The following is a 22,438-nucleotide window of genomic DNA, read 5'->3' as shown; positions in this document are numbered from 1 at the left end:
CCGACCAGGCCACCCAGGCGCCCTCTTTTTTTTTTTTAATTTTTAAAATATATTTTATTTTATTTATTTAAAAAAAAATTTTTTTTTCAACGTTTTTTATTTATTTTTGGGACAGAGAGAGACAGAGCATGAACGGGGGAGGGGCAGAGAGAGAGGGAGACACAGAATCGGAAACAGGCTCCAGGCTCTGAGCCATCAGCCCAGAGCCTGACGCGGGGCTCGAACTCACGGACCGCGAGATCGTGACCTGGCTGAAGTCGGACGCTTAACCGACTGCGCCACCCAGGCGCCCCTTATTTTATTTATTTTAGAGAGAGAGCGTGAATGGGGGAGGAGACGGAAGGAGAAAGAGGCGGGGAGCGGGGTAGAGAAAATCTTAAGCAGGCTCCATGCTCAGCATGGAGCCTGACATGGACTAGATCCCATGACCCTGGGTTCATGACCTGAGCCAGAATCAAGAATCTGAGCCACCCAGGCACCCCCATTTTCTCTTTTATCCTTTTTTTTTTTTTTTTAATTTTTTTTTTCAACATTTTTTATTTATTTTTGGGACAGAGAGAGACAGAGCATGAACGGGGGAGGGGCAGAGAGAGAGGGAGACACAGAATCGGAAACAGGCTCCAGGCTCCGAGCCATCAGCCCAGAGCCTGACGCGGGGCTCGAACTCACGGACCGCGAGATCGTGACCTGGCTGAAGTCGGACGCTTAACCGACTGCGCCACCCAGGCGCCCCTTATTTTATTTATTTTAGAGAGAGAGCGTGAATGGGGGAGGAGACGGAGGGAGAAAGAGGCGGGGAGCGGGGTAGAGAAAATCTTAAGCAGGCTCCATGCTCAGCATGGAGCCTGACATGGACTAGATCCCATGACCCTGGGTTCATGACCTGAGCCAGAATCAAGAATCTGAGCCACCCAGGCACCCCCATTTTCTCTTTTATCCTTACATAAAAGGTGGCTAGAGGTGGCTTGACTGGGAGGAGAGGTGAAAGCTCTCTTCTCAAAACGTGGAGGGTCAGCTTACTGTGATGGAGAGAGCACTGGAATGGGTGTCAGCATTGCAACCTAATTCTGGTTGCCCCTCTGGCTGGTTGCTAATTCTCAGGCAAGTTGCTTTAGTTCTCTGAGCCTCGGTTTTCCCATCCATAAAATGCCGGTGCTGTCTAGCCTACCTTCTGCATGGGGCGGTTAGGAGGGCCTGAGTAGGCTTTGTTAGGCTTTGGCAGCAAATTGGAAACTGGAAAAGGGGAGAATTGTTTTATAGGGGCAGGTGGAGGTATTTGAGTAGGGAAGTGATGATATCATAGAAATGGGAAGGTGGGGAAGTTGCTCCGTACTTCCTAGCTATTCCTAGCTATGTCTCTTACTTGCATGTGACCTTGCTTCTGTGTGCCTCAGCTTCCTCGTCTGGGGATAGCCACGTCCCACAGTCAGAATCCCGTACTGGACACCAAAGAACACATAGAGCTGGTGAGGGAGAGAGAGGCACTCCAGGTGGAGGAGACTGTAGCAAAAGCTTGGGATCAGGAATTATTGAGGCACAAATGAGAAACACTGGTCTCATGTGTTGTGTTTCATGGGTACAATAAAAATACTTCTCTATCATGATGAGAATTAAGCAAGATAATGCAGGCAGAACCCTCAGCACAGACTGGCACATAGCAAACTCAGTCATGGCACTCGTCCTTACTGCTGTCATTTTATTTTACAGGTAAAGGAAACAGAATCTCTGAAAGGTGATGTGGCTGGCCTAGTCACACAGTTATCAGAGTCAGGCAGGATTTGAATCCACATCTTCTTGACTCTAGAGGCCAGACTCTGGACAACTGTGCTACAGTCGCCTGTTTGTGGGGCCTCTGCTCCCGACCCCAGCTGTCTGCCTGACTCAGCAACTGTGGGTGGCCTTACTCCCGTGCGTGGGCAGCAGAGCTGGTAAGAAGCCTCCCAGTTCCTTGAAAACCAAATATGGCCATACCAGGCCCTCTGAGGCCTGACCCCCAGGCTGGGCTTGCTCCTGCCTGCTCCTCTGGGCCGTGGGGCCTTACTCCCCGTACAAACTGCTGGGTTTGCCCCAAAGGACTCTGGAAGAGCCTGTAATCAGATCCCCTTCCTCATAGGATCTTGTTGAGCAAGTGAGACCAGTGTCTTATCCATGCTGTAATAATTCCTAACTCCAAACCTTTGCTCAGGGAGTGCCTCTCTCTAACCAGCTCTTGTGCTTTCGTTGGTGCCCAGTGTGAGGTCAGGAATAGTTACTTCCAGACTGTGTGACTTAGTGTAAGATACTCATCACATCCATCCATACCTTCCTTCCTTCCTCCCTCCCCTCCCCTTCCCTCTTTTTCCCTCTCCTTCCTACCTTTTCTCCTTCCTTCCTTCCTTCCTTCCTTCCTTCCTTCCTTCCTTCCTTCCTTCCTTCCTTCCTTCCTTCCTTCCTTCTTTCCTTCCATCCATCCAGTGGGCACCTACCTGTGCCAGACACTTTATATATAGTCTCTCCTTCCAGACTGGAAGCCTTGCAGACCAGGTGCCAGGAGATAATTATTCAACCAATATCCTTGGGCAAGGCTTGTCTTCACTACAGTCCTGATGAGGCTCTTGTTATCACCTCCATTTCACAGTTGGGAAGACTGACATGAAGAGAGGGGAAGTCCAAAGGATGCCCAGTGGAGATGGGTGGCACTGAGACTGGAACTCTGATCCATTGGACTCTAGAGGCAGTTCTGCCCAACTCTTAATGGATGGACAGACTGTGGTGAAGGTCAGGTCCTAGGGGAGGGCTGGGACCACTTCTTCACTTCTTAGCTTCTGAGTAGTTCCCTTAACCCAGAGCCTTTCCAATGCAACTATCCCTCACTCACTTTCCCTACTCCAGCCTCTCCATGGCTGATCTGATACTTGCTAGGGAGACTAGAAAGGATTAATTCTTTCCCTTGGTCCCCCATTTCTGAGCCTTTGAGAGTGCCTGTCCTATCTCATAGCTTGCAAATCATTCTCAAGGTCACCAGCATCCTTACCTCAGCGCTGCAGAGTAAGGAGTATCTTCCCCATGGTTCCAATAGGGGAACTGAGGCCCCTGCACTGGTCATATGTTACATCAGGGTGTGGCCCAGCTGGGCTTGGGATCTCTTGCTTCAAGGAGCTGAGCACAGAATTAGCTGCTAGATCTTTCTTGAAGCCTGGTATGAAGTGTTTAGAGTCCAGAAGATCCACCTCTGCTTCTCACTAACTGTGCAGCCTTGGGAGAGTCACTTCACTTTTCAGAACCTTATCTTCTCCTCTGACAAATGGGGATAGTGCTGGTACCCATTTGAGAGATATTGGGAGGATGGAAAAAAATAATGCTTGTAAATCACTTAGCACAGTGCCTGGAACATAGTGGGTGCTCAGACAATGAGGTTATTACTGTGCTTAGTGCCTAACATAGAACATCAGATCAGGAGGGCTATCCAGGCCAAGGGTAATTTACTAACATTCCTTTATCACTACTTTGTGCCAAACGCATTCATCAGGACACAATCCCTATAACTCAGTGCCATTTTACAGATGAGGTGACTGAGGCTCAGAGAAGAAAAGTGACTGGCTCTAACTCCCTGTCCAGTCAGAGGAAGATCCTGGGCCTGGACTCAAGTCTGTGTCTATAATGTCAGCTTTGTTTTGCTGGATTCTCCAACCTTATCATGCGAAGACCCAGAGAGGAAAAGGGAGTTACTCGGGGCTCCACAGCAGCTGGGAATAGGTCAGACCACACCGGGGAGGCCTTTTCCATCCTGGCAGCTCTGCACAGGTCTGGGTAATTCTCCAGTTCTAGGATTAAGACAGGAGCTTACTGACACAGTCACAGTCCTCAGAAGGGTCCCAGAATCTGGTCCACAGTCTCAGGCCAGCTGGCAGATCTCAGCTTCCCCAGAAGCCCCCACTCTACCCTGTGACCACCCCTTCCCCACCTCCAGCTTTCAACTTGTCCCCCCCCGCCCCGCCTTTTTTTTTTTTTTTTTTCCAATCAGTTGAACCTTCTGCCAAAGAAAACTCGTTGATGCCCGCAAACCAGCCAGCCGGGGAGGAGGCTGCTCTGGAATGTCGGAGGGGGGTCACCAAGCTATTTGTGAGCAGGCCAACACAGAAATGTGAGCAGCTACCTTTTTTGGGGAAAGTCAGAACTCCCTCTGTGGGAAAGGATCCAGGGAAGGCTATCTCAGAGGCTCGGGCCTCAGTTTCCCCTTGATCAACACCCCGGCATTTATGGGGTATGAGTAACTTCAGCTATTGATTCAATAGCTGTTGGTTGGGTGACTGCTGTGTTCCAGGCACTGAGCTGGCAGCTTGGGACACAGCTGACACAGAGCTAAGCCCTGTGCTCAGGGAGGACTTTTCAGCAGAAGGCAGTGTCTTAGTACGTCTCCCAGTGAACAAAAGGCAGGTACCCCAGGCCTACAACCCCTGATCAACACTCTTGGGGCTGGTCAGGTTTCAGAACTCAGAATTTTGGGGGTTTTAAAAGGTGAGCTGGGGGCGCCTGGGTGGCTCAGTCAGTTAAGCGTCTGACTTGACTCAGGTCATGATCTCACAGTTCATGAGTTCAAGCCCTGCATTGGGCTCTGTGCTGACAGCTTAGAGCCTGGAGCCTGCCTTGGATTCTATGTCTCCCTCTCTCTCTGCCCCTCCCCTCCTCGCACTCTGTTTCTCTCTCTCTCGAAAATAAATAAACATTAAAAATTTTTTTTTAATCTGGTGGGGACTGGGCCCACCCATCTCCAATCAAATATATGAATATTGCTGTAGTGAGAAGTTTAAGTATTGAGTCTAAGTGGGGCCCCAGGTTTGGCCTCCACACGAGTTTTCTTCAAATATATGGAAAAGCCCTTGGGTATTTGGGCTTTGTGGACTGTAGAGTTGAAGACAAGGGACTGAAGCCCTGATTCATCTCCCCATTTTCTCAGATGAGAAAACTGAGGCTCAGGGCAGAGGAGTCACATACCCCTGGCCTTCGAGCAAGCAAATGGTGCAGGTGGGTAGAATGCAGGTCTCAGTGACTCCACATTCAGAGCTTGTCACCAGCAGGGACCCTGGCTGGGAGAGAAGCAAGGGCTGAGTAGAGAAGGCTCCCTAGCCAAACCTCAGCAGCCCACCAACCAGTCCTGCCAGGAAGGAGTTAAGAGCAACCTGGGCCTCCGCCAGGCCTCTGCACGGCGGCTCCTTGCAGGGCCTGCCTGTCTGGGGCCTGTTTACCAGGCCACACTTGCATCACTGGCTTCAACGTGCAGTGCAAACACACTCACATTCTTGGGTCATGAGAAATGCACAATTATGATGACATCATGCCCAGAGAGAAGATTTTCGCCAGCCTCCCTTCTGCCCACAGTCAAAGCTGTTTAATTAGCACTCTTAACTGGAACTCTTGTCTTCTTGTAAAAACCAACTGGAAGAATTTATGGGTGGGGGTGATGGGGGTTGGAGTGAGTATGTGTGTGTGTGTATGTGTGTGTGTGTGTGTTTTAAGGATAAAAATAGCTCATCTGGGACTCCTTTTGGGGTATTTGTGAGTATCAGTGCACCACTGTTTATATTAAATCTATGTCACCCTGGACATTTTCGTCTGAATTTGGCTTGGAGACGGGACGAGAGAAACCACCCATGTCTTTTTGTTCCTTTTTGGGAAGGAGACACGTAGGCCAAATAAAAGGGCCCTTGGAGACGATTTAGACCAACCATCATTATACAGCCAAGGAAAGGGAAGCCCAGAGAGGGGAGGGCCTTGCTTGAGGTCACACAGGCTCCAAGTTCTCATACCACTCATGCACTTTGCCACGCTGCCCGCAGCCCCTACTTTGGTTTTATGAGTTGGTTTTTCAGGGTGTTGCAGAGAGATACCTCTAGATAGAGCTTCCTGGATATCTTTTGAGATCAAAATGGAGGAAATGGTGGTGTTGGGGGTGTTGGTGTTGGTGTTGGGTGGATGCGGAGGTGGCCTGGGAGCAGAGGAGAGAAAGACTGGGACCACAGAAAGCCTCAACCTCACCCTCCTGCTCTCCCCCACCAAAAGGAACCTACCCTAGGCTTTGAAACATCTGTTCATCTTCCAGGAACCCCCAGGCTTCCTTTAGCTCCTCCTTCCTAAGAAGTGCCACCTCCTCACTGGCTTCCTTCCATGACCATTGAAGACTTATTTCCCACCATGGGAGCTAGATTTTTAGCAAATGAAAATAGAAGACACCAGTTAAATTTGACTTTCAGAAGGGCACCTGGGTGGTTTGGTTGGTTGAGTGTCTGACTCTTGATTTTGGCTCAGGTCACGATCCCAGGGTTGTGGGATTGAGCCCTGCATCTGGTTCCACGCCACTGAGTGCAGAGCATGCTTGAGACTCTCTCTCTCTCTTTAAAAAAAACCAAAAACTGACTTTCATATAAGCAACAAATAATGTTTTAGTAGGAATATGTCTCATGCAATATCCGGATACCTGGAAATCTTAGTCCCCTTCATCTTTATCATCACCATTGTGGCAGATAAAATGCTTCCCCACCAGCCTTCCCTCTCTTTCCTCATTAACTGAACCCTGATTTTTGTCTGGGGTGGGATTGTATCCCAGGCTATGAGTCAATCATGATTAGTCTAAGCTAGTCACAACAATCCTGTTCTCTTTTGCCTTTCCAGACTCCCTTGCAGTCAGGAATGGTCTGGTGGCCTTAAAATATGTCTGTAAATTTTTTTGACACCCTCCTTTTGAAAAGGTGGAAATTCATCCCCACAACCTTGAATGTAGGCTAGACTTAGTGACTCATTTCAAAGAGTGACTTCTGAGGGTAGGTCATGAAAACCATTGTTGCTGTTACCTTGCTCTCTTAGATTATTACTTGCTCTCGGGGAAATTAACCACCATAGTGTGAGGACACTCAACAGCCCTGTGGAGAGGCCCACATGGGAGGAACTAAGTCCTGCCACTAGTAGCCAGCACCAACATGCCAGGCATGTGAGTGAGAGACATGGAAAGTGGCTCCAGCCCCAGTCAAACCTTTGAATGTGGGCCAACATTTTGACTTGCAGCATCAGCCAGAGATATCTTTGTATTAATCAAATTTTTTTAAGATTTGATTTATTTATTTTTTAAACATTTATTTATTTTTGAGGGAGAATGAGCATGAGCAGGGGAAGGGTGGAGAGAGAGAGAGAGAGAGAGAGAAAGATAGATAGATAGAGAGAGAGAGAGAGAGAGAGAGAGAAAGATAGAGAGAGAGAGAGAGAGAGAGAGAGAGAGGATCCAAAGCAGGCTCTGTGCTGACAGCAGAGAGCCTGATGTGGGGCTTGAACCCACAAACGACAAAATCATGACCTGAACTGAAGTCAGATGCTTAACTGACTGAGCCACCAGGTGCCCTAAGATTTTTTAAGTAATATCTACACTCAATTTGGGGGTTGAACTTACAACTCTGAGATCAAGAGTCACATGCTCTACCAATTGAGCCAGCCAGGCACCCCTATATTAATCATATTTTAACTTTTCTATATTTTATTTTGTTTAAACATCTTTGGGGGGCCTTGCTGGCTGGGAAAAGACTGCCCCACCCATGGCTAGTTAATTCCTAGAGACAGTAAACAACCTGTTGGTGAGCCCACCTTTTGTGTACAAACCAACCAATCCTGGGGCGCCTGGGTGGCGCAGTCGGTTAAACGTCCGACTTCAGCCAGGTCACGATCTCACGGTCCGCGAGTTCGAGCCCCGCGTCGGGCTCTGGGCTGATGGCTCGGAGCCTGGAGCCTGTTTCCGATTCTGTGTCTCCCTCTCTCTCTGCCCCTCCCCCATTCATGCTCTGCCTCTCTCTGTACCAAAAATAAAAAAAAATAAAAAAATAAAAAAAATTCAAACCAACCAATCCTGAGTCCATACCCCCCTGACACTTCTTTATCTAACTCATATACCAAGCTAATATTTCCCTTGACTTAGATCATCCCAAAGCCAGGTACTAGACAACTAGGGACAGCCCCTGTGCCCTGGAGCCCACTGGAATTACCCAAACTACCCAAACATTACCCTGCCTTTCCTTGCCTATCCCACAGAAACCCTAATGAAGGTTATGGCCTTGGCTTTCTCTTGCTCCTTTCTGCCTCCTGACCAACACTGGTGCTTCCCCCTATGGCCCCACACACATGCTGTGCCTCTTGTTTCTAGGAGAACCGTGAGTAATGTTAAACTTTTCTTTCAGTGGCATCGAACTCTCCATGTCATCATGTAGTCATCTTTATAAATGAAGACACAGGCACAAATCACCCCTAAGAGATCCTGATTCAGAACCACCAAACTACACCATCCCCAACTGACCCACAGAAACTGAGAGATAGGAAAATATTTACGGCAGTGTGAAGAATCTAGGTTTGGGGTTATTCGTTCCCCAGCAATGGGTAACTAATATGAACGGTCATGTAACCTAGTTCTGACTAGTAAGACATAGGGAAAGTATGCTAGGGTGCTTCTAGGAAGCTTTCCTCATAAAAGGATCAAAAGGGAGAGGAGAGCTCAGGGGTATTACCCTCCTTAAACAAGGATGATACTTATAGAAATGACAGCCATCTTGGGACCATGAGGCCCTGAAAATAAGGTTAGAGGAGTGAAAAAGTAGAAAGGACCTGTGTTGGGGCGCCTGGATGGCTCAGTTGGTTAAGCGTCCAACTTTGGCTCAGGTCACGATCTTGTGGTTTGTGAGTTCGAGTCCCACATCAGGCTCTGTGCTGACAGCTCAGAGCACGGAGCCTGATGCCTGCTTTGGATTCTGTGTCTCCCTCTCTCTCTGCCCCTCCCCTGCTCATGCATGAGCTCTCAATCTCTCTCTCTCTCTCTCTCTCTCTCTCTCAAAAATAAGTATTAAATTTTTTTTTTAAAAAAAAGGACCTGTGTCTTTATAACATCATTAAGCAGGTGGACTAACTCTATGCCCACCTGCATCCAGATTTGCAGACAAGCAAGCAATCAATGTGGTTATGGTTTAAGCTACAGTATCCTACAACTTGCAGCTTAATGCATCCCTAACCAATACGGTCCGCATGCACAATAGCAGCTCACTTAACTGGAGTAACTTGTGCAATGACTTCATCTATCTACAAGCTGAAATGAAGCTAAAAGGCCAACTGAGTACCAAAACCAACACCACAATGTCCATACCAAGCACCTTACTCTCAGATAAGCTTTCCCTCACGTTTACTCATAGCCTTTTAGCTTTTACTTTAGACACAATTCTAACAAGCATTTCTAAGGTGACTTCTTGGGCCACAGTAGCTTGGAAATCAAATTCAATTCAATAATCAATCATTTGTTATTGTGCAAAGCACTGTGGGAGGCCCTGCTTGACACTGTGTATCCATGAATGAGTTTTAAGAGAGTGAACAACACGATCTCATTGGTCAAAGTAACTTGGCCTGTAGAGACCAGAGCGAGCCTGGAAAAAAGAAAAGAGAAAAGTTGCTAGTGAATGCCAATCTATTAAGAAAATATATGTTTAAAAGTATTTTTCCATGGAAAATTCCATTAACAGGACAAATCACTATAACTCTTCTTAATTGTTGCTAATACTGTTTTTCCAAAATACTCCACATACTTGTATGCTTTAACTTCCTGAATCCCTTAAAAGTTTTCACAAGTGAAATAGTGTGCCAGGCCTGGATCTGAGTTCAGAAGAAATGCAGAATGTAGCAATGCTAAGATATCCTGGTGCACAATTATTCTACCTGTATAGATGGGAATCTGAGGCCCAGGGGGAGGGAACAGCCCGGAGTGACGCAGTAAACTAGTGGCAGACTGAGGACTAGAACTCAGAATTCTGAACTTTCCCTTTCTCCAGTCAGTGAGGAAGGTAACAGTCATTCCCTCAAACCACCCAGACATTTTCTCTTGTAAGGAGGAGAGTCTTCACCCTGCGCTGTCAGCTTCTCCCCACCACCCCCCACCCCGAGTCAGGAAGCTCTGCCTGCCCAGGATTTTCCTGTGTGTGGGAAAGAAACAGAATGGGCAGATAAATCCTCCGAGGCTTGTTTTCAAGTACATGAGGCCCTCTCCCTGGCCTCAAGGCCCTGGCCAAGATGACCAATCCATTGACATGTGTTTTTGTGTGTTTCTAAAAGTAATTCAAAAGGATGTCTGTGCATCCCTGAAGCACAAGGCTGGGCATGGTAAGGGAGGAGAGTATGGGTCATTGTTCCTGAGCACAGGGAGCTGCCTTAGTTTGGGTCCTCCCAGAAGCAGACCCTAAAACAAATATTTAAGTGTCAGGAATCTATCTGGGAAGTGAACCCAGGGAATCCCTGTCAGGGAGTGGGGAAGCGAGACAGGGAGTGGAAGTGAGCCAGTAGGGGAAGCATTATCAGGGCAGTTACTGTGGTGAACAACCGGAGCTCAGCCCTACTAGGGACCTCCCAGAGACCGTGTAGGCCATACCTCAGCCATCCCAACCAAAGGGTTAGGGAGCTGGGTTGTCTATCCACCAATTTTCTATCCTTCGATGGCCAAGGGCTACTTCTGGGGGTGCCAATTCTTGGCACTTCCAGTGTGCTCCTGAGGCCAGAACAACACCATCAGGCATTCAGTGAGCAGCCTTTGGTGGGTAGAGGTGATCGTCCATGGGATAGGGGCTATGTCTGCTCCAGGAGTTGACCACTAATTAGTTTTACATTCACAGGAAAAGGTGGACACAGGCCCAGGAGACATGTCTCTCCCTCTGGGGAAGGATGTGAAGGGTGTGTACTGCAACAGCAGGGGCTTTTTCCTGTCCAGGCCTCCATCACCCCTTTCTTCTTGTGTCAGGGAGCCACATTTCTGTGATAGTCAGCTAGTATGCATGAATATCCATCTCTTCCTCTTTGAGGCCCAGCTAGACCATACTTCCCAGTCTCTCTTGTAGTTAGGAGGGGCCATGTTCTCAGACAATGAAATGTGAGCAGAAGGGATGTGCACCTCTTCCAGACTCGGGCCAAAAAGCCCCTCCACATACTGTCGTTTTTCTTTCTTTCCCTTTCTGTGGCCAATTTAGAGGCCAATGGTAGAACGTCTTTAATGATGCTTTGGAGGAAGATGATATCATGCAAATTACTGCACAAATCAGTACTGCTATTTGGCATTAGTTCTAGGAGGAAAAAGGAACTAGGAAGCACTTTGCCTCTTGATCCAGGCAGAGGGAACAGCATGGGCAAAGGCCACGGGGCAGGAAAGAGAAACCCAAGGCAAGCCAGTGTAATGAACACTGGGAGAGCAATGAGGGACAGTGACATGAGAGGAAGGTGCATGATCCTGATACAAGATTAATGGGTTTGTGGGAGGTTATTTGATAGGTTTGGGACAGACACAGCCTTGGCAGCCTCCCCATCACAGGGGCAGAGCATCAGTTTAAGAAACCAGATTATAACTAGGAGGGGCTGAACCTAGTAACTTAAAATTTGTGTGTGGCTTAGATAGTCATGGAGTTGAGTGGGCTCCATGCCTGGAGTCCCCTGTCCCAGAGTCAGGGCCCCCTGCCCCTCCCAGTGAGGGAAGGGCTTTTCTGTGTTCCAGTCACAGCCCAGCCTCACCTTAAAGCATCATTCCCAGGTCACCTAGCCTGGATTTGGTGAGTCCTGAAATCAGGTGGCCCAGTACCTCTCTTGGGCTGAGTTCCTCTCATCCTACACAAATGACTCTCCAATATCAGACCTACAGGCTCTTCTTGTGGGCTAGCCTGGGAACCTCACCACATTGTTTTGTTAAACCTCAAGTGACTGACTTACTAATGAAGTGTTGGGCCGGAGCTGCTTGCCTGACCTCCGGGGCTGCTTTTTGCCTGCCCCACCCCCTCCCCCAAAGCAATGTCCTCTCGGGAAATGCAGCTGACCCAGCTGCATCCGTGGGAAGGCCTGGCCCCCACACCTCACCCTCCTAGCCCTGCTGAGGCCTCAGGAAATGACCCTTTTAGCAGCCACGAGCGATCCAGAGGACAATGACAGAGGGACGGAAGCCTGTTTGTCTCAGCTAACTTGTCCCCTTGGGTGGATGCCAGCTGCTGGAAATACAAAACTGAAGATTCAGTGGGAAAATATATTTTTTTAAAAAAACAGACAATCCTATGGGCTTTAGCCAACTTCTGAGGCTCTGAGGGATTTTGTTTTCTTTAATTGTGTGTGTGTGTGTGTGTGTGTGTGTGTGTGAGTTTAAAACATAAGGCTCAGAGCATCAAAGACTCTAAAGTTTGGAAGATCAACTGTCCCACGCAAGCTGCAGGCCCCCCTGTGGCATCTGTCTTCGTGTGGCTGGGCCCCACCTCTCTGCACCATTGTTAATCACATCACTCGGCTCTGGCACTGTCCCCACCCCACCTCCACTCACCACCTAGAAGCCCAAGAGCCCTTCTGAAACCCAAATCAAGTCACCCCTTCTAGGGCTCTGCAGGCCAGCTCTGCCTCAGCTCCAAGGGGCTTCCTCACCACCCTCTTTGAAACAGCACCTCTCAATTGTTCTCTCTCAGAGCACTCATTTTTGCTCTTAACCCCATCTGGAGTGATCTGGTTTGTTTACACATGCCCGGTGCATAATACATATTCAGTAAATGTTGACTGACTGAATGTTTTTCAGTGGTAGTTGTATTCAGATCAGAGTTGGCTCAGAGAATCCAGTGTTCATTGTATTGCAACAAACATTTTTATTGGCTACAAACTGCGCCAGGGCCGGGAGGCAAATCAATCATGAATTCCACTCATTTATTTACTCATTCATTTAGAGGGTAGAGCCCTGTATAGGTAGTGATTCCATCTGGGGGGGTGGGGCAGAGAACAGCTGGAAAACTTCATGGAAGAGGGGATATGGATTTTCCATCAAAAGAGAAGCCAAATGGGATGGTGGCCTGTCCAACTTGAAGGAACTGTCTCGTTTGGAAAGTGTGAATGTGAATGTGTTTAAAAAAGGAAGAGAACCATGGAGTGTGGAATTTGATTTATTCCCACTTTGGACTGCCAGGGAAGGCAGAGACCTGGTTTTATGTGGGGCTGTAGAGGGGACACTCAACCTTGTTTGCTGAAACAACGGAGGGATGAATGTAAAGGGCTGGAGTGGGGAGGGGGTGAAGTTGTTCTGTTGCCGTGGAGGCCTTGAATGGCATGCTAGGCAGCCTGGATTTTCCTCTATGGGCAAGAGTCTAATAAAAATAATGATTTGAGAAGCCTGTTTTAAGGCTGATGTCAGTGACTCCTGAATTCCAGTTCTCTAGTGATGCAGACTACCACAAGATGCTTCTGGAAAATACAGTTGCCTGGGACCCATCTTGGGAGAATCTGATTCTCTGTAAGCTGGAGTTGGGGCCTGGTCATCTGCATTTTTATAACCTTTCCACATGTTCTCATCATTTACCAGGTTTGGTGACCACTGAGGCTCAGAGAGGTGAAGGCATGTGTCCAAGGTTACCCAGCCAAACAGTAGTAGGTGGGGGGCCTTTGACCCAGGTCCATGTGGCCCTCCGTGTTTACCTACTTCATCTGCAGCCTCCCTCTGGACTAGCTCCTTTCTCCAGTTTTCTTTTCTCCTGGATGCAAGAATCTGGGCCAGGGCTGAGGCTGCTGGCCCTGTTCTCCCTTCCCCTCCCCACCCCCAGCCTCAAAGGTCAGGTACCTCCCAGCCTCCTGCGGGCATGTCCATTTATGGCTCTGTTGTTCCAAAACGTGGCCAAATTTATAAACTCCCCCTTCCTGGAGACACAAAACAATTTGTGCAGAGTATAGTGCGGGGGCAGAGCTAGGAGCTTCATCCGGGGCTTGGACTGCAGCCCTGGCCCAAGCCCAACAAGCTTTGGCATTGGCCAGGCTGCAGTCCCTCCCTGGGCCTCAGTTTCTCCACCTATAGAGCAAAGGAACTGGACTAGATCATTCCTGAAGTCCTTTCTAAGTTTAGACACATCCAATTTACTGCTTACAAATGACAATTTCCTAAATCCACGGGCCCAGTAATTGTAAAAGATGGGCTGGAGGATGGACTGTGGCCTCTAGGCTCTTTTGCATTGCTTCTTTTCTTTCTTGCTTGCTTGCTTGCTTGTTTTAAGTTAAAAAATTATCCAAGGAGGGGCGCCTGGGTGGCTCAGTCAGTTGAGCATCCGACTTCGGCTCAGGTCATGATCTCACAGCTGGTGGGTTCGAGCCCCACAATGGGCTCTGTGCTAACAGCTTGGAGGCTGGAGCCTACTTCGGATTCTGTGTCTCCTTCTCTCTCTGTCCCTCCCCTGCTCGCACTCTGTCTCTCTCTCAAAAATAAACATTAAAAGAAATTTTAAAAGTTTTTTTTCAATGTTTATTTTTGAGAGATAGAGACAGAGCATGAGTCGGGGAGGGGCAGAGAGAGAGAAAGGCACAGAATCTGAAGCAGGTTCTAGACTGAGCTGTCAGCACAGAGCCGGATGCGGGGCTTGAACCCACAAACCATGAGATCATGACCTAAGCTGTTAATTGTCTGGCACTTAACCAACTGACCCACCCAGGCACCCCTCATGTTTTCTTTTCTTTAATTTTTTTTTTTTTTTGCTAATATTCCATTGTACAGATATGCTACATTTTGCTTGTTCATTTGCCAGTTGGTGGACTCTAGGAGTGTATCTAGTTTGAGGCTATTAGGAATAATATTGCTATGAATGTTTGCATGCAAGTCTTTATGTGGGTATGTGTTCTCATTTCTTTTGGGTGGATACCTCATTCCCAACCTTTTAAACTGCTCTGGCATCCTTCAGTGGAAGGACACACTCTGGTGTTGTAACCAGTCCTCCATCAATGGACATTTAGATTGTTTGCGAGGTTTTTATTCTCACAAACCCTGCTGCTCTGTGCTTCTTTGCCCCTCCATCTCTGGATGCATGTGCAAGAAGAGAGATGGTTGGGTTATAGAATATGGACATTTTACATTTGTTGAATTGTTCCCAAATCATCCTCCATGACACTTTTGCCTTCTCTTCTCTTCAAAGGAACAAGAATGGCGTGTGTGAGAGAATCCACTATAAAGTTATCACCATGACCCCTACCCTTCCCATTGAGCCGGAGGGACTGGACAAGGAGACAGGCCACTTCTGGATAAAAGTCCCTAGGTGTGGCAGTCACAAGATAACTGAGGTCAAGCAGGAGAAAGCAGAGGCTGTTATAAGGACTAGAACTCTTCCTCCCAAGTTCTCCTTTGCAAGCATATAGGTAATGAGCTCTCTGTCACTGGAAATATGCAAGTGGAACCTGGCCAATCATTTGGCAGAAGCTGTAAAGGAGCTCTCAAAATCTGATGGGAAACCGGGCTGTACGGCTTCTGAGCAGCAGTTTGGCTAAGGGGTTAAGAACATGGGCTTAGCTGGCAGTGGCCTCTGGTTTAAACCCCAGCTCTGCCATTTCCTAGCTCTCTTCCTTCCATCTTCAGGTAACCACGATTCTGACTCCTATCATCACAGATTTATCTTGCCCATTCTAGAAATTCATACAAATGTCATCACGCTGAACATTCTCTTGTATCTGACTTATTTCATTCAATATTATGTTCATGAATTCCTGAGGGTTTGTTTTTTTTTTTTTTTCAAATCTCCCTCCATTCTGTAGGGGACACTCACCAACATTTCATCTTTCATTAATTTCTTCCATCATTGAGTCACTCATTCAACAAATATTTCTTGAGCCCTTGCTGTGTGGGGAGGGCTGGCCAAACAGAGTAACCCATGGCAAAGACTGATGAACTCTGGGTCTCCCAGAATGTTCTTTGACTCAAAACTATTTTGGATACAAATTACAATGGTGAGAGCCCTACTCTGAACTACCGCAGTACCAGGTAGAATCCCCAATAGACAGAGGCTGCACAGCTCAGGCTCTGGCATCCATACACGGGCACTTAGTTGGTGCTTCATAGAAAATGGCTACAACTGTTCCCTTGGCACAGAAGCACTGTAAGGAGCAGAGACCTCCTCTTTTCTTTTTTTTAAAGTTTGTTTATTTTGAGAGAAAGAGAGAGCACACACGTGAGTGTGAGCCAGGGAAGGGCAGAAAGAGAGAGAGCAAGAGAGAGAATCCCAAGCAGGCTCGTGCTGTCAGCACAGAGCCCAACAGGGGGCTCAATCCCACAAACAGTGATCATGAGCTGTGCCAAAATCAAGAGTCAAGAGTCAGAAGCTTAACGGACTGAACCACCCAGGCGCTGCCCTCCTCTTTCCTAATCCTTCACCCGACCTATATGTCCGGTACCATTTCAATCTACATTTGCCAATGAGGAAAGGATGCTCAGAGAGGTGAGGTAACTTTCCTGAGGTTGCACAGCTAATGAGTGGGTGAGCCTGAGATTCAAACCCAGTCATGCTGAGTGTCAAGTTTGAGCTTTCACCTCTGCTATGGGGAATCAGCTGATGCCTCCTCACCCTTCCTTTAAGCCAGAATCCCTCTGGACAAAGGTTGTGAACTTTGCTTTGCCATTTCTTGTTGTCTTTCTTCCACTTTTGGAGGGGGGGGGTCAACCCAGGATGTTTTCCTGGTCTTGGATTTTGTCTGTTTCAGCTTAAAATCATGTTGGAGAGGGTAGGGAGAAGCAGAACTCACCAACAGCAACTCTTGCCCTGCCCAGCACCCTGGGCCTGGGTTCTAGGTGATCTCACTGCAATTTGTCCCCCACCATCCTGCTTCTTGCAGACTGTCTACCTTGGGATCCCCCTGGACCCTCACTCTAAGGTTCTATTAAGTGATCCCTAATGGCAGCATTTTCCTAAGTGATAGGCACAAGATTATACATCTGGGCTAGTTGTTACCAACGCCCTGACTCACCCAGCTCATTCCCATGAGTGAATGAGCCTTTCATTTTAACTGCTGGCTTTTAAAGGGCCACGCATCCATTTTTCCAACCACGTAAAAAAGAAAAACGTGGTTCAAAGAAGTAGTTAAGTTTTCTCCATGGGAGCAAATTTTCCAGGGAAGAAAATGTCAATTTTATAATTTTATAATTATACTCAATTGTATAATACAATTGAGTGGCCTTCAAAAAATATTTTTTTAGCACATGAAAGTGGAGCTTCTGTGATAGAAGGAGGAGGGTTTTGGTTGCTGAGTGACACAGGTTCCCTCTCACTCCTTAGCTACCCACTTCTCTGTGACACTTAATGTTTCCACTGGATGTGGAACCCAGTTTGAGAACCTCTGAGAACACCCTGGCCCAGGAATCGGACCCTGGGTCTGAGCCCCAATGTCATGCTTCATTAGTATGTGACCTCAGAAAAGGGAGTGGCTTCTCTGGACTCAGTTTTCCCATCTGGGAAATAGCACAGTTGTACTAAATATAAACTTCTTTCTAGTTCCAAGATTCTGTGTTACTGGGGAAAATTTAGTATGAAGCAGTAAAGTGTTGGAAATACAGACTTGTGGAAAAAAGAAACAAAGTTCTCTTGTTTGAGGACATCCAGTAAGAAACCAACGGTTATAAAAGTGCTGTCTAGGGTCGCCTGGGTGGCTCAGTGGGTTAAGCATCTGACTCTCTCTCTTTTTTTTTAATGTTTATTTATTTTTGAGAAGGGGGAGAGGCAGAGAGATAAGGAGATAGAGAATCTGAAGCAGTCTCCACACTATCAGTGGAAAGTCCAATGTGGGGCTTGAATCCATGAACTGTGAGATAATGACCTGAGCCAAAGTCGGACACTCAATTGACTGAACTACCCAGGCACCCCAAATGCTTGACTCTTGGTCATGATCTTGTGGTTTGTGGGCTCGAGCCTCGCCTTGGGCTCTGTGCTGACAGCACGAAGAAGCTTGCTTGGGATTCTCTCTCTCTGCCCCTCCCCAGCTCAGGTGAGTGGTCTCTCTCAAAATAAATAAATAAGCATTTTTAAAAAGTGTTTTCTTTTTTTTTTTAATTTTTAAATGTTTTATTTATTTTTGAGAGAGAAAGACAAGAGTGTGAGCAGAGGAGGGGCAGAGAGAGAGAGGGAGACACAGAATCCAAAGCAGGCCCCAGGCTCTGAGCTGTCAGCACAGCACAGAGTCTGATGCCGGGCTCAAACTCACAAACTGCAAGATCAGGACCTGAGCTGAAGTCAGACACATAACCGACTGAGCCACCCAGGCACCCCCCCCCCCCAAAAAAAAAGTGCTTTCTAAGTAGAGGTGCTGTGGGTCTCCTTGCATGAATTGATAAATAAAGGTCAACAGTTTCATTTGCTTCATTGTTAGAAAGTAGGTTAATGGGTGCCTGGGTGGCTCAGTCGGTTAGGTGTCTTGACTCTTGATTTTGGCTTAGGTCATGATCTCAAGGTTCATAGGTTCGAGCCCCATGTCAGGCTCCATGCTAACATCGCAGAGCCTGCTTGGGATTCTCTCTCTGCCTCTCCCCGATTCATGCTCTCTCTCTCTCTTTCTCAAAATAAATAAATAAACTTAAAAAAATTTTAAGAAGTGGGTTAAGTCAAATCATTATGCCGTACAGCTTAAACTTATTCAGTGCTGTATGTCAATTACATCCCAATAAAACTGAAAAAAATGGAGATAATATTAAAGTGTTGAGAAAAATAGTACTCAGGAAAAATGTTCTCATAAATCAATGCAAAAAGTCACTAATGTCATTACCATATGTGGCAAGGGGAAACACTCTAGGGGGAAAAAAAAAGAAGAAAGTAGGCTAAAGTTGTCCCCTGCTATCCCATCTGTGTAAATGATTTGTCAGTAATCCTTCTCTCATGCTGATTATATGAAACATACTAAGTAATGAAAAGTCAAACAACATTAATATAAGAAGATACTGAACATCAGACAATTTAAAAAAAATGAAACATGCACTGCAGCCTGGATAACCAATTATTCCTCTTTGCTTAGATTGATTGGTTTCTTGGGACACAGGGCTTCTAGTGCTAAAACCAGGAAAATCCCAGGCAGACTGGGATGAGCTGGTCACCCACCTGACATATCACAGTTACTTTGTGCTAGACACTGTTCTGAACATTTTTCACATATTAACTTCTTAGATCTGCATCACACCCTTATAAGGGAGGTGCTATTATTATCTCTAGTTTGTAGATCCTCAGGGGGAAACTGAAGCTCAAAGAGGTAAGTGGCTTTTCCAAGGTCACACAATTGGTTGGAGGCATAGCCAAGATAAAAACCCACCCCATAAGTCTCTGATGCCTGTAACTGCTAATATCACATCAACTTGCTCCTAAATTGTGTCTTTGGCAAATCACAGAGCTGTGGCCAGTCTGTGACCAAAGCCAGCCAGGTACTCAGGAGACCCAGGCCTATCAGCTTCTTTGTATCCTGGCTTCCAGCTTGGTGAAATAAGGGGGCTGGTTGAGAACAATTTTTGTAAGCAGGAGAACTTGTCAGACAATCGGGACCCCAATATATAAAACAGACCATAGTCACAAAATTTACGTCGTCAGCATTTAGCTGGAAATTCTTTATGGTGTACAGAATTCCTGAAACTCTGCTCCATAGCCTGAGGCTTTCAGAAACAGAGTGTGAAAACTTGTGGCTTAATTGCTCTCTAAGGACTTTTGGGGCTTCAAAATTAAATCCAACTTTTAATTGAAACATTTCATTCGTTCATGCCACAAAAATGTTTGAACTGCGGAAGATTTGCCAGGTGCTGGTCCAGGCACTGGGGCATCAGAGATGAGCTGGACCAGGATCTCTCCACTCTGGCACTATTATTATTTGGGGCTGGGTAATTCTTTGTCTTGTCTTGTACCTTGCAAAATGTTTAGCAGCATTCCTGGTATCTACTCACTAGATGCCAGTAGCTCCTGCCCAGTGTGACAGCCTAGAATGTCTCCAGACATTGCCAAATGACCCGGGGCAGGGGGTAAAAATCAACCCTGGTTAAGAATTACAGAGCTAAACTTATAAAGATCTCTCATCTCGTGAGCTTATGTTCCCTGGGGAGAGACATACAGCAAACATTTAAAAAGAAATGTGTGGTAAAGTGAAAATGGTGTGATGAGACAGATGTTACTGGGGACCTTCTTCAGCTGGGTGAGCAGAGAAGGTATCTCTGAGAAGATGATATTTGATCTAGAACTGGAATGTGCAGTGGGAAGGAGCCAGTCATGCAAAGATCTGAAGAAAGAGTGCTTCAGTCAGAGGAAGGACTGAGAGCAAAGGCTGAGAGGCTGGACAAAACTTGGCTTGATTAAGGTACAGAATGAAGGCCAGTCTGCTAGGAACATTGAGGATCAGGGCAGAGGCAGTAGAGATGAGCTGTTGGGGTATGGAAGACAGGTAGAAATGGGAAGGATCAGTTCATTGAGGGCCTTACAGGTCAAGGGAAGGAGGTTATTTTTAATTATGACCATCTGCTATGTGCTCTTGGAATAGGTCTGGGACACAAATGTGAATAAGATATCCCATAGAGGATGATACAATTAATTCTATCTGGGGTGAGTCTAGGCAGGCTTCATGGTGGAGGCGACATTGACGTTCACTTGAAGGATGAACAAGAATCCATTATGTGGAGAAAAGGGAGCAGTGTAAATTATTTCCCACACACTATGCATGCGATTCTCTCTATGCCAGTTGTTAAATTGCTGGCTTCTGGGTCCTATCCCCAGAAGTGCTAGGGCCCAGGAATCTGTATTTAGCACAGCATTGTAATGATTCTGATACAGGTAGAGGGGACCCCACTTTGAGAATACTGCTCTGTCACTTTCCTATCACTTGTCTGGCGCTCAGCGGAATATGAATGTCTGGACAAGATTGTTCCAGTTGGAAGGCATTTACTAGTCTATTGTGTACCCAGACTCAGGGATAGAAAAGAAAGGCAGAAGGACCCAGTCTCTGCCTCTCTATGTCCCCAGTTATCCCTTCTCTTGTATGAGGAAACAGAGACTCAGAGGGGATAAATGACTTCCTCAAGATCACACAGCTTAGAAGAGGCCCATCTGGACACCAAATTCAGGCCAATGGACTCCCCAGTCCAGTTCTCTTTCCCCTCCACTAGCCATATTCAGGATGTTCTTCCCTGGAGATTTATCCATACACCATCCATGAAGCCAGTGTCTACTGATTTGAAAATCAACTCTGACTCACACCAGAGGGAACGGATCAGTTCATTGAGCAGGCCAGTTGCCAAAAGACTGGGGAGGAGAATGTACACAGGGTGCCTCACACAAAGCTGTGAATGTGCAAGTGTCCCAAATGCTGGTTGTTTTTCTTCCAACTTGACACACATGGAGACGAAGGAAAAATATCCCACCAAAAATGTTCAGACCACAGGAAATATGTTGGCAACTGTCAGAGGTGTGGACAGGGGCTCTTGCAAGAACAGGCTGGTATGAGGCGGGAGCCAGAGATGAGAGTGGGCCTGACTGCTGGGAGTGTGACTAAGGGCCTTCCTTCCCTGAAATCCAACCTCCTTTCCTTGTTAAACCGGGTGTCTTTGCAGCTGAGACCACACCAGATCTGGAACTGGAGCTGTGTGAGTGGGTGATAAGCATGTAATTGTGTAAGCTTGCGATCAAATGAGTCTGTAATTGTGTAAGCGACTGGAGGAGTAACTGTGTTAGCACACGAGTGTGTAAGCACGTAAGAGGTACATGTGCAAGGAGATACGTGTGTGGCACGTAAGGAGGTAAACACGTAAGCTGGTAAGTGTGTCAGGATGTAATTGTGGAACGAGGTCAGGGGAAGCACCTAATGTGTGGGCAGAAAGTTTGTAAATAAGTAAACATGTAAGCAGGCAATCATATAAGTGGATTAGCATGTAAGTGGGTAAATATGGAAGCATATGAGCATTTGGCTGCTGCTTGAGGTGAGACATGCAGCTTGCACACACCAAGCTGTTTTCTGAATTTCAACCAGATCATGGTTTTGGCCTGTAATGTGGTGAGGTGACAGCATCAAAGACCCATTCTAGAGTTTCTCCTGGCACAAAATAGCCTTAGGTCATTTGGGACATTATTTCTACTCACCACACCGTCAGGCAGGGCAAACAAAGCTTCAGTCTCAGTGTGCTGTAGGGCTGGTTCCCCAAATTGGCCTTAGGTGTCCATGAAGTGATTTCAGGTGGTACAAGGATAAATACCTTTTATTTCCCTATCAATCATTACATGAATTGTAGAGGAAAACTTAAAACTGGTCCTCCAAACATATTAGTGTGGCCATTGTGTTCTTAGAAGGAGTTAAAATTGGTAATACATGTCATTGAGTTTTGTAACATGATTGACCTACTCCACAACTGTGGCCCATATGGATAGCTTCATTTGCTGCCAGTAGGGGCAGGAGCAAAGTCTCAGCCATAATAACTTCCATTCCATAACCAGGGCACTGGTGGGCAGTCCCATCTATCCACAGTGGCAGCAGCAAGCAGCAGCAGCAGCAGCAAAATCCTGTGTTTCCTTGCTTTTCTGGTATCCAGTGTCATAGGGAGTCCTAGGCCCAGCGGCGTCTGCTCAACCCCACCGCTGCCAGAAGGTCTTCGGTGACAGCAAGTGACCCAGAATAACACTTCTCCCCCACATAT

The 22,438-nt window shown here is 47.0% G+C and overlaps 1 long non-coding RNA gene across 3 annotated transcripts in view; it reads left to right on the top strand.

The window, feature by feature from the left end:
• The window catches only part of LOC131489092 (uncharacterized), a 36,229-nt gene extending 20,722 nt beyond the window's left edge, over positions 1–15,507 (top strand). The window contains exons 2-6 of one of the 3 annotated variants that reach the window (XR_009250395.1): positions 1,708–1,928; positions 2,618–2,757; positions 4,004–4,123; positions 8,050–8,168; positions 14,946–15,507. This is a non-coding gene — a long non-coding RNA (uncharacterized LOC131489092). The remainder of the gene's footprint in view (positions 1–1,707; positions 1,929–2,617; positions 2,758–4,003; positions 4,124–8,049; positions 8,169–14,945) is intronic. The other 2 variants (XR_009250394.1, XR_009250393.1) reach the window with 2 other exon arrangements.
• The last annotated feature ends 6,931 nt before the right edge of the window (positions 15,508–22,438 follow it).

This window comes from Neofelis nebulosa, chromosome 11 (assembly GCF_028018385.1).
Source record: "Neofelis nebulosa isolate mNeoNeb1 chromosome 11, mNeoNeb1.pri, whole genome shotgun sequence".
Taxonomy (NCBI): Eukaryota; Metazoa; Chordata; class Mammalia; order Carnivora; family Felidae; genus Neofelis; species Neofelis nebulosa.
Note: the sequence above shows the minus strand (reverse complement) of the source record. Positions and strands in the feature narration are given on the sequence as shown.